Here is a 12,327-nt window from a genome sequence, read left to right as displayed (position 1 = left end):
CTCTCATTTTCGCCCCTTTTCTGGTGCGATGATTCGAGTCATCACCACAGAATACCGTCCGCCTCCGTCCAAGCAGTGCTCAACCACTGAAATAACTTTGCACCGAGTTTAAAAGAAAGACTGAATAAGTACGAGATATAAAGAAGTAACCACTGGAACATTTTCCCTGGCGTCCATGTTGCTTTCTACTGTTCGCTGACCTGTCCGTGACGACACAGAGGGGCATCCATTGCTGCTTCTTAGTGAGCTTTTGCGCATTTAAAAAACAACCTGCATAGACGCAGTTATTTTGTTGGAAAGGGTTTTATTGCTCGATCCATAAACTAAACTTGTCCAAGCAGATTCAAACTGGTTTATACTGAGGTGAACTGGTGCGCCATGTCACACCGGTCCACACTAAGGCCCTCTCTGTATGTGTCCACGTATTTGTGTAAACAGACACTTTCCTTGACGTTTGGGCCTCTTGTTCACACAAACGTCTCACTCTGAAACATCTTCACTTGGTCACTGATTTTCATGTCAGCAGCTGACAAAAAAATAATCCTTTCATGGCGGTGTGTCACGCTGTCGGGTACCATCACTTATAAATGCCACCAGACGGTGTCAGTTTGAAACGCCGCCAGACAGTGATGTCATTTAAGGACCTGGAAAGTCCCTGTGGGGGGGGGGGCAGTGAGGTGGATGAGTCCATCAAACAGCAGACTTTCAACCAGGAGGCCGGTGTTCACTTCCTGTTTGAATGTTGAGCCAAACCACCGTGTTTTGTTTGTTTTTTTAAACCTAACCAGGTGATTTTGAGTCACATGGAAATAAATGAAAATGAGTTTATTTTGAAAAGTCTGTGCACATCTAACAAGCAGAAACTGTACATTTCCTGTGAAAACAGGTGTTTATTTTGAAAAGACACGACACGTGTAACAAACGTAAACTGACACGGCGTCCCAGAACGTCAACAACCAACACACCCAGGGTACCTTGGACGTCATATGTGGACGTGGAAAGTCCATGACCAAACGTGGACATGTGACGAGGTCACAGTGAGGATGTGTTGGTGACAGAGCTAAAGGCTAACGGTTTCCCCCTGCTCCAAATCATTGTGCTAAGCTAAGCTAAGCTAAGCTAACACCTCCTGCACCTCACATGATCTACAGCAGCTAACATCACACTGCTCCTTTAACAGTGATCCTCAGATGAAGGGTTTCCTTCGTTTCACCCTGCAGCTCCGTTTCAACGACGACAACAAAGCCGGCAAACTTCGATTACAACGGAGGGAAAACATCAGCCAACTGTGCGTAACCACGGTAACTAGCAGCCCGGGGACAGTAACATACAGATTTAATGAGTCGGAGCGTCGGATGAAAAACATTCGACTCTGCTGTGTCTTTGTTTCTGTGGAGCTGCTCCCTGATGGTTTACTGTCTGACTCCTGACCTCCTTACAGACGCTCAGGGAGGAGATGAAGCCTTTCATGTCTCGTGTGTGACCGCAGCACTTACACTACTTCATCCTTCTTTATACGTCTGCACTTCACCACATCACAGAGGAAATGTTACTGCACAGCTGCTGGTTATCATACATGATTTAAGATGTCAGATTTAACACACAGAGCGACCATCAGATTATAAACTGATGCATCACTGCAGATTAACTACAATATATCAAATACTTAAAATCCAACGACCAGCTACAAGATGAAGCTTAAACATGTAATAATAAAGAATCAATATGATCATATTTAGGCTTTATTTGGTATACAGTAATTGAAGGACAAAAAATGTCTCCAGCTTCTCTAACCTGAAGATCTGTGTGTATCGACAAATCATCTTACTATATGATGAAAACTCTGTGTGTGTCTGTCCCACGTTTTTCTACTCACTGACGTGGTCAATCTATGTGAAACTGCACATAGGCATTGAGGACTGGCATAGGTAGAAGGTGACAAAGCTACCAATGGCTATGGACTAGTTAATTAATTAATTAACGATTACTGTGCATGTGATGAGTGACACAGAGTCACAGGCTCATTTATTCTCCCTTTACATATGAAAAGCGATGCGTCTGTTTCAAACGATGCAAACGTCACTGCCTCCATACTTTCATGTGTCTTTTATGACGTCATAGAAACAGCCAACACACCAATTTTGATTGGACGTCACAGCAGCTGCACACGCATTGTGGTGGCAGAAAAACAGCAGACACCAGAGAGAAATCCAGAGATATTCAAAATAAAAATGATGTTGAGATGACGCCATCTGAAGCCAAACAAACACAATTTGATGTGAATAAAAAAGGAAACGTTCATAAATCTTGTTGATAAAACTTGTGTACTTGTAGTAAACATGTAAACGCAGGACTCATACTTATGTTTTTAAACTGTGGTGTTGCTGCTTTTACTAAATTACAAAAAAAACATGAACATTTGTGTCCATATTAGTTATCTGTAAAATAGAAACACACATAACTGAACACCAGAGTGTGTTATCTTTTCCACATGCTCTCTGCTCTGAGTCAGTAACTATCCAGGAGGAATTAAAGCTTTGACATGTTGGAGGCAGATTCACGCAGCTCTCTCTCTGGTTTGGAGGTTGTTGCCAATAAAGCTCGTGGAGATAATTCTGCAGGTTTGGTTTGTAAATGTGAGACGCAGATGTGACGGAGTGAATTTTAAATCCCATGAGCTCCACGTACAGGTAGCAGCCAATCAGAGCTCTGTGTCAATAAAGGTTTTTTTAAATACGTGGACGTGCTGCGGTGACAGACATTGGTCCCACTGGATTATGTCGGAGCTCAGCAGTGAGTCTCTGAGCAGATTATGAATCAGGGTGAAAATGAGTGTGTGTGTGTGTGTGTGTCCCATATGTCAGTGCAGATGAGGCACTCTGGGGACTGAGTGTGTCGCAGCCTGGGGAGTTGAGTGCTCTGTGTGTCAGTTTGTACTGCAGATACTAAATATGTCTCTGCAGTAATAACACACACACACACACACACACACACACACACACTGCAGTGGACTCATCACCTGTGGTCATACAGGTCAGGTGAGGTCGTGTCATTAGAACCAGGACGTCTCCAGGATTTATTTACTTCCTGTGTGACAATAAAAACGTGCTGAATATGGAGGTTTGTTTCTCCTGCACCTGTGTGAGGCGTTCACAGTCAGTCAGTAAAGAAAACACTTATTAAACTAACAACTGCACTTTAGAATCAGCAGGGTGTGTCGGCTCAGGGACGTTCCCTGAACTCACCATGAAGTACTCAGATCTTTATCCGTACCACACACAGTGTAGAAATACTCTGTTTAAATCCTTCGTTCATGTTTTCACTTCAAAAATATCATCATGTGGAATTCCAGGACAACATGTATTATATTATATGATTACAATTACTGTAATTACTATTAATGTGTTCATCATTATAAAGGCGGAGCTGCGGAGCAGATGAACCTGTCATACTTCATCCATGTTTATTAGGTCATTTATATTTTGTACTAATAATCTGAATACTTTAAAATTCTACTTCAGTATCGCACATACTTTGCACCACTGATGATGAGACAATGGGCAAACATGTCAAATATAGTTGTACACAAACAAACAAATATTCATATGTTCTAAAGTAAAGAAGACACTTTAGGGAAACTAAATAAAGGGAGACACACAGTCGTGTACAACATGAACAGTCCCACTGCATTATAGTGCAACAACATGAGGTAGCCGTGGGAACGACGGTGGTGTAAACGTTATGAAACGATGTGTTCATGTGAATAAGAAGAGAAACGTAATACGACAACAGTTAATCCAGTCGATGCTGAGATATTTCACAGAAAACATAAAAAGTCGACAGGATTCATCCTCTGGAGGAAAACAACTTACTACATCAAAAAATGACTGAACTCCAAACGCAGACTCGGTATTTAAACTGACTCCCCTCCAAAATGGCAGAAGTCATTCATTTTCAATGAGAGCTCGGCGACTCGGGCGACCAAAGTGACCGGAGCGGCTCCGGAGGGGAGTTAAAACTCATTTGACTTTATGTTAATGAGCTCTGACGCGGTTCTGCGACAACCAGTGGGAATGCTGACGTGCATCGATGAAGTGGGTCCCAGAGAACAAGCCATGTAACTTTGGTTCCTACAGATGGTCAAATCATTCAAAAATATGACATCTCTTTCCACTGCTATGCTGATGACACCCAGCTCTATCTTCCCCTCAAACCAAACGACCAATCCAAACTCACCAACATCTTCAACTGCATCAGTGAAATCAAGTCCTGGATGGCAGTAAACTTCCTTCAACTAAATGAAGCTAAATCCGAAATCATTGTCTTTGGCCCCTCTGACAACATCAACCTGATATCCAACAGTCTTGGCAACCTGTCCACTCTTATCAAACCTCACGTCAAAAACCTCGGTGTCATTTTCAATTCTGCACTCAAGTTTGATCAACAGGTCAAATCAGTAGTCAAAGCCAGTTTTTTCCAACTTCGCACCATCGCAAAAATCAAACCATTCATCAGTTCCAAGGACCTAGAAAAAGTCATCCATGCTTTCATTTCCACCTGCTTGGACTACTGCAACTCTCTTTACACCGGAATTAATCAGTTATCTCTCTCCTGTTTACAACTAGTACAAAACGCTGCAGCCAGACCTTTGACAGGTGCCCTTGTCCTAGCCTCTCTCCACTGGCAGTGTCTCATACATACTGACAGCATCACAAAATAAGAACGTTTCTAAAAACATTGAATTACTATCCAAAAATGACAAACGTATCTCGAAGCTTACTAAACAAATAAAACAAAATAATGAGAACACTTAACAAAATGACTTCTGTCTCTGGAAACAATAATTCAGCATATCAAACTAATGACTCAGCATGTCAGAGTAATTACAAAGTATCTCAACATAATGAGTTAAGATTAGTGAAGTTGTAAAGTTGCCCATTATTTATCACACCACTTGTATAGTTTACTTTATAAACTCTGCCGTGTCATTATCATGAAACTGTTTGCAGTGACGAGCCTCCGTAGTACAAACCAGCAGTAACTCTTTCAGTGCTGCCTCCTCCTACAGGAAGAAGACAGGGACATTCAACCTGTGAAACTTCTTCTTCTTCATTATTTTTAGGTGCAGTGGAGGAATGTAACGGAGGCTGACAGCTGTGTTCCCATGCAGGAAATAAACCCAGAGGAAGTGCAGCAGGCGCCACAGTGAGGTTATTCATTTAAAGGGCCAGTGTGTAATATTTGGCATGGTTTATTGTCAATCTGAATCTGAATCTGAATATTCTACCCATTAATATGTTTATACAAGTGTATGATCGCTATAAAATAAAATTCGTTTGGTTTTCGTAGCCTTATAATTATGCTTTTATATATATATATATATATATATATATATATATATAGCAAGAGCCTTGCTTTAGAGAGGTCGCCATCTTGCGCCACCATGTATGTAAGGCAGCCCGAGCGGACAATCCAGCCCGCCAGAGAATGCGTTTCGCGTGTATAAATGAACCAACGAAGACAGTGGAAGGAAGGAAGGAGGAGGAGGAAACAGCAGAGTGTTAGTAGTTCGTTGATAGAGAGTAGTGAAAAGTTTTTTTAGTTATAAAGTTTGCGAATGGACCACACTTACCACGCAACAGGAGAGAATGAACCTGAACCGTCATCTGCGAGGAAAAGAAGACACAACTTCACTCCTTGTGATGCACTCTCTGCGGCGCTTTTCCTCCTGATGATATATCTCCCCAACGATGGTAGCAGAAGCACTGAATCCCATTCTGTGCATTCAGCCTCTCTTCTCGCCCGCTCAGCATCAAACACATGGAGTTCCTCATCTATGTGCTCCGGCTCAAACAGGTATGGCTCTGGGTCTGTGTCCGCTACAAGAAACTCTTCAAAATCGCGTTCAAAGTCGTCCATTGCAGCTACTATAGTCCGGAGATATCGCTAGGCTAAATAAACAGCTGAGCTCTGTTTACCGGCTACACTGTCAGTCAGTGTGCGGGCTGGAGGTTGGTGGAGCAGAGAGGGGAGGGGGGTCCCCACTTAGCATGGTAAACGAGTATGTGTGTAAAGTTATGAAGTGTGTCTGTTACGCCAGAAGAGTCAGAGTTTGGGACGGAGTCTTTTACCCCCTGGAGTGTTACCGGAGTTTCTGGAGTGCTCAAATAAACTGGCCTTTTTCCCGAACGCTCCTCTGGTCTCCTGCTCGTGAGGGATTCATTACAATATGGTAACATGGTTTAGATTTCTAAATAAACATTCACCTCGTCGCTAGATAGACCTACTCCTGAAAAAGTCGTGCGCAAGGCTTTTTGTCCCTACGAGGCCACCGTCATTTACCCGACGGGAGGGGTGAGCGAGTGAGCCCTGCAATCTAGAATTTGACCACTGATGTCACTGTTTTCAACCCATTTTACACACTGGCCCTTTAAGAAAACCAGATTTTTTATTTCAGTTCAGGATTTTAAATGTGCAGATTTGTGGATTAAAACAAATGTTTTTCTTTATAATTTCTCTGCTCCTTGTTTCCGTCTGGCTGCAGCTCCTCCGCAGAGTTTAGTCATTTCTGTGTGAGTGTTAAAGAGGAGTGTGACGAGGGATAACAGAGGCAGCGTTCTGTCACTCTGAGGCTGACTCACAGCCGGCGGCAGGTCTTTACTCTGAGTACTCGCTCACACACTCCTGTGTTTGGAGGCTTTGGTCCTGCTGCTGAAGGTAACGTCCTGTCTGTAAAACAGACTGAATTAAAGATGGAGAGGAAGAAAGACAGTAATGTCCTCTCTTCTCCTTCCTCAGAATAAACTGTGAGGAAACACGAGATCTATCACAGAGAAACCAACTGTTGGGACTGGGAACACGTCGCCTCACGTCCACAGCTGAATGTGAAACACAAAAATAACAGAGGTGACTGTAAAACTGATGGAAGATTTCAGATCCTTCACACGTCTCAAACTCACTCAACAGTTAAAAACAAAACAACACACGAGAGGAAACAACTGTCAGGTACACAGCTCCAACACTCAGAGACACAAACAGACGTCAGATGAATCCTCGTCAGGTGAACTCTGACGCTCATGACTTACAGGCTGCTCTCACACCTGTTTGGTTCAGTTTAATCCAACTGCAGTGTGTTTGCCCCCTCAGTGCGGTTCGTTTGTGCAGGTGTGAACACACCAAAACAACCGGACTGAGACCTTCTTGAAGAGGTGGTCTCAGTCCGGTTCCAAAGGAACTCTGGTGCAGTTGGTTTGTGGTGAGAAGGTGTTCCGACCTGGATGTGAAGCAACTGCAGTCACATGACACATTGTTTGGGTTAAACATGAGCATGTTACAGTCCTGGAGGATTATTAATGTGCACCTCCTCCTGTACTGCCTTAATATGCACATTCAGCACATCCAATGCATCAAAACATTGTTTTCTAGTTGGAGCCGCGCCTCGTTTTCAAACTGTATGGTTTGACTAAAATGAACAATGACAGCAATATAGTCCACGATGAGCAGCGCTAAAATCAACCTGCGTAGTTGTCCCTCCATTGTGACATTAGAAAGTGTCACATTTATCTTGCAAGTGTACTCTTCTTCAGCGTTTGCTTTACTTCCTGGATTTTTCCCACATGGAAATTCTGACCAATCAAGAGCAGCTTTCTCACACAAGGCATTTGATCTGGTCCTCTTGTAAATGCTGCCGTGAGAACACGAACCAACTCTAGGCAATTATACAACTTTGGAACAACATGAGTCCCTGATTCAGACCAAAGGAGACCACTCTAGGGCTGACAGCAGCCTGAAGTTAGGTTTTGAGCCTGGACTTAGACGAGTCTGTGGCGGCTGTTCCACAGACACAGTAAGGATAGTCACCCCTCAGCTTGAATCTGGAGCGTGGGACAGATAGGAGCCCCAGATCAGCTGACCTGAGGGACCTTGGTGTAGAATAAGAGGTCAGGAGGTCTGCACACTGTTAAACAGGAGAGCCTTCGAATCAATCCTGAACTTTACAGGCAGCCAGTGGAGAGACGTTAACTCAGGTGTGATACCTGTGAGCAGCCTGGCCGCAGGGTTCTGAACCAGCTGATGGCGGGACAGAAAGGACTGACTGATAACGGCATAGAGAAAGTTACAGTTGTCCAAACGGGAGAAGATGAGAGTTGGGGTGACTCTGGCTTTTACTACTGTGGTATTTTTCAAACTTAAAAGGCAGAGTCAAATATCACACCAAGATTTTTGACACAGGGTTTAAGATAGTTGGAGAGGCTGTAGAGCTGCACAGAAATCCCTTCGATGGAGTCGGGGGGTCAAAAAGGAAGACTTCTTATCCGCCCTCAATCAGCTGAAGGACGTCCTTTATGTCCTCGAGGCCGTTTACAAGACAGGCCAACCTGGTCTCACCCGAAGCCACCAAAATCTGGCACTCGGGTAGTGACTTGCAGCGTCAGACACTGACGATAAAAACCATCTTTTAATGTCGGTGTGATACACAGCCGGTCGCCATTATTGTTTAACAGTGCCTGGTAGTATCAGGAGGAAATGTGGTGGGACACCTGCAAAAGTCAAGGTGGCAAAAGTCTGAGTAGGGCAGAAAGGAATTTCACCCAGGAGGCCGGTGTTCACTTCCTGTAAGATTGTAAAGCCAAACCCTGTTCTTTTATTCTAAACCCAACCAGGTGTGTGTTGTTGAAGGAAAAATATGTTAATTTACAATGTTGTACAGACGTAGTGCTTTTATTTTGAAAGAGACTGTATGCAAACTGTACATTTCCTGTGAAAACATAAGTGTATTTTGAAAACAGACAATGCATGTAACAGGCTGAAGTTGACACGGCGTCCCAGAACGTCAACAACCAACACACCCAGGGTACCTTGGACGTCATATGTGGACATGGAAAGTCCACGACCAAACGTGGACATGTGACGAGGTCACAGTGAGAGTGTGATGGACTCACAGAATTGGGCTTGTTGTGAGGTTTGAGAGGGAGACACAGCTGTGTGTCGTCAGCACAGGAGAGGAAGAGATGTTGTATTGCTTAATAATTTGGCCGAGAGAAAGCATGTACAACGAAAAGAGACCAGGACCTAAGATGGAGCCTAGGGGGACCCCACAGGAAGGAGTGGCTGAAGAAGAGAAGTGATTTCCTGTGCGGACAGAGAAGCTGTTTTTGAGGCAGGAAGTGAAGCAGTGTGATGCAGTGCCACTGATGTCGACACCAAACTGGAGGTGTTTTATTAGAATGTCGTGATCCAATGTATCGAACGCTGTGCTTAAGTCAAGTGGAACTACGATGGCACAGTTTCCGGTGTCATAAGCACAAGTGCTAAAAGTACTAATACAACAATGTAAAAATCCTCCACTACAGGTAAAAGTCCTTCAGACAAAGTCCTTCATGAGTGCAAAAGCATCCTCAGTAAAATGTATTTAAAGTATCAAAAGTATTTGTTGTGCAGTAAAATTCCTCAGGTGACTGATATGATTCTGTGACGGCATTAAACTATAAAACCATTTTCATATCACGTACAGTACAATAAAAACATCCTATTCAACCATCGTATCAGCCAAAGAATGATGGGAAACCAGAGGGGACAATAAGGCCTATAATTATTCCTAATAATATAATGAATCAATCACAGTGAGCTGGACTCAGATAAGAGGCGTTAAATGAACTGCTTAATCAGTTAAAAATAATTAATTGATGAGTTTGCTAAAGTGACTCACCCACTAATGTAAGAGACCCTCCAGGAAAAAAACGTTTGCTGTAGCAGTCAGCCTTCAAAGCATCAAGTGTCCTGAGAGGCTGCAAACACATACAGAAAAACGTCACAATGATCTACAGATGGACGCAGAGGAGACGCCTGCACACGGATGTGACTGAGCCAGAGAGACACAGAAATGTCCACAGACTTAAGTCGACGCAACAACAGTCGATTTATTTCAGACATTGGTGCACAAAAGAGATAAAGAGTGAAAACAGTTGTGTGCTCAAACAGTGTCTGAGCACTGATGATAGACTGAAACATTTGCTGCCGTTTTTACTCTTTTTTGCACCCGGATGTCTAAAAACACAGAAAATAAATAAGTCGACTCTTTTGCATCGATCCATCTGTGGACTTTTCTGTGTCTCTCTAGCCGAGTCACATCAGTGCACAGGCGTCTCCTCTGACGTCCTCTCTGGTTTGTTTATTGTACTGACTCACCTGAGACAAACTTTTTCTGTTCCCCCATGAAGGTGCACTTTCACAGCAGGGCTGAGTGATATGGACGAAAAATTCCTATCTGTGTGAAAGCCACGTTAGAGACGTCAGGAGCACTTTTATAAAAACAGACCATAAAAAATAAACAGCTGCACAACATGTACATGAGAAATGACATCAATAAACAGCAGGGCTGTCTGTTAACTCTGTGCACACAGCACAGGAGCTACAGAGGGTCAAAGGTTTGCAGCTCGGGACGCTGAACTATAACTGTAAAAGGATCGATCTTTGTGGGCGGAGTTAAAAAGTAGTTTTCCATCTGTCGGCCTTTCAGATGAATCTAGTGTTGGAAATGATTTAAATATTTTAATCTTATTTCTACATCAACAGCGAGGCCGAGGGAGGGACGGAGACAGAGACACTCTGTCCTCGTCATATACGTCTTGCACGTGAAATGTCTTCTTATAAACCCATCTGTCTCCTGCATGCAGACGCTGTCTCAGTGTCACACATCAGACTGCAACTACCAATAGGAACAGTGATGATCCACCTCACACACAAACACTCACAGCTCTGTCTCCCACACAGGCAGCGCAGCGGCCCTGGATCTGGTGCTCCGCCCCTGCTGAGCCACATATGGGCTTTAATGTCAGGGCGTCTGCAGCTATCAGTCGCTCTAATTTAATGCTTTTAACCAAATTTAAAACTGACCTGCAGACGCCCTGTGAACACTGACACCTGACAGTTAAACAGCACTGAATTTAAGGTACTGAAATATTTGACTTTGCAAACTGTGTTTTGGCACTTTGTGATTAATGAGACCAAACACCAGTGTTTTATTGATCAGACTATTGTCATGGAAACTCAGAAAAATAAAACGTGCTGAGTTCCCATCAGATGATCCAGACGACTCCGGCGCCATCTGCTGGAAACTGAACAGAAACACACACCTCAGGTTTATTTAATAAAACCATCAGGTTCATGTTTTCTGATGAGATCATTAGTGACACCTGTTTAATCACCTGCAGGACTCCGACAGAGAGCATGATGGGACGCCTATTTAAAAATCACTGTACACACACTGATGAAATGTAAGTGTTCATTTTATGAGCCAATTAAGTCTTGTTCAATTAATTCTACTCATTCAAACGAATCATTTAAATGCAAATTGACTTCTTAGTTTTATAACAGTTTAAACATTAAGTATTAGTGATGTCATCGATTACAATAATCTGCTGGGAGGAGTTTGATTATTGTGACGACACACGGCAGCTTCTAATAATTTTGTGTTTGATTAACAGTTTTTATTTTATTACAACAGGTTGAAACACTCTGATCTGCAAAATAAATTCAAAATATCTGACGACTGTGTGTAAGTACAACTACAGAGCACGTCCGTCAGCAGCAGATACACTGTTACTATGATACTATCAGAGAAGAAATCCTTCTGTACTTTTGCTTTGGTGAGATTTTAAACGCAGGACCTTTACTTCAAATGAAGTGTTGTTCTGTTGTTGTATGGGCACTTTTACTTCAGTAAATAATCTGAGCACTCTAAATAAATACTTGTGCTTATTGAGACATGCTGTTTATTCAGATTAATATCAGTCAGGAATGAAATGCAGTATCGGTCTACCATCCCGCACTCACGTCTTTGACCCTGTATCCAATCTTATAAACACCAAAATTCAGTCCTAAAAAAGTTAGTTTGCAGTGCAGTGAAAATATTTCAGCCTGTTTAAAAAAAAAAAAATACAGAAATTAGTGTGTGTGTCTTGAAACCAGGCAACAAAAACAGTATCACTGTACGAGAATAACAGAAAGACTGATTTTAGAACATTTTTCAAACAGTTGATGGACATTAAAAATGAGTTGAATTATTCTTAACATGGAGGCAGATTTAATTTTTTTTTTACTTTTAAATAAAAGTAAACTTTTAAGACTCCATTTCTGCCTAAAACTATGTAATAAATTTTTTTTTTTTTTTTCCCACCGGACGTCAAGTTTAAAGAACAAAACATTCTGTAAAACGCCATCATCATCCTCACTGTGACCTCGTCACATGTCCACGTTTGGTCATGGACTTTCCACGTCCACATATGACGTCCAAGGTACCCTGGGTGTGTTGGTTGTTGACGTTCT

At 42.7% G+C, this 12,327-nt stretch overlaps 1 protein-coding gene and 1 long non-coding RNA gene across 3 annotated transcripts in view; one reads left to right on the top strand and one right to left on the bottom strand.

Annotated features, from left to right (window-relative positions):
• The window catches only part of LOC117270487 (uncharacterized), a 149,449-nt gene extending 138,930 nt beyond the window's left edge, over window positions 1–10,519 (bottom strand). For both annotated transcript variants that reach the window (XR_013492379.1, XM_078172674.1), the window contains exons 1-2: window positions 10,189–10,519; window positions 9,710–9,788 (exon numbers count right to left, since the gene is read on the bottom strand). The gene's annotated coding sequence lies outside the window, so the exon portion shown is untranslated. The remainder of the gene's footprint in view (window positions 1–9,709; window positions 9,789–10,188) is intronic.
• The window catches only part of LOC144464770 (uncharacterized), a 186,868-nt gene that overhangs the window by 35,152 nt on the left and 139,389 nt on the right, over window positions 1–12,327 (top strand). The window lies entirely within an intron of this gene.

Source organism: Epinephelus lanceolatus, chromosome 11, assembly GCF_041903045.1.
Source record: "Epinephelus lanceolatus isolate andai-2023 chromosome 11, ASM4190304v1, whole genome shotgun sequence".
Taxonomy (NCBI): domain Eukaryota; kingdom Metazoa; phylum Chordata; class Actinopteri; order Perciformes; family Serranidae; genus Epinephelus; species Epinephelus lanceolatus.
The sequence above is the reverse complement of the archived record's forward strand: the minus strand, read 5'-3'. Positions and strand labels throughout refer to the sequence as shown.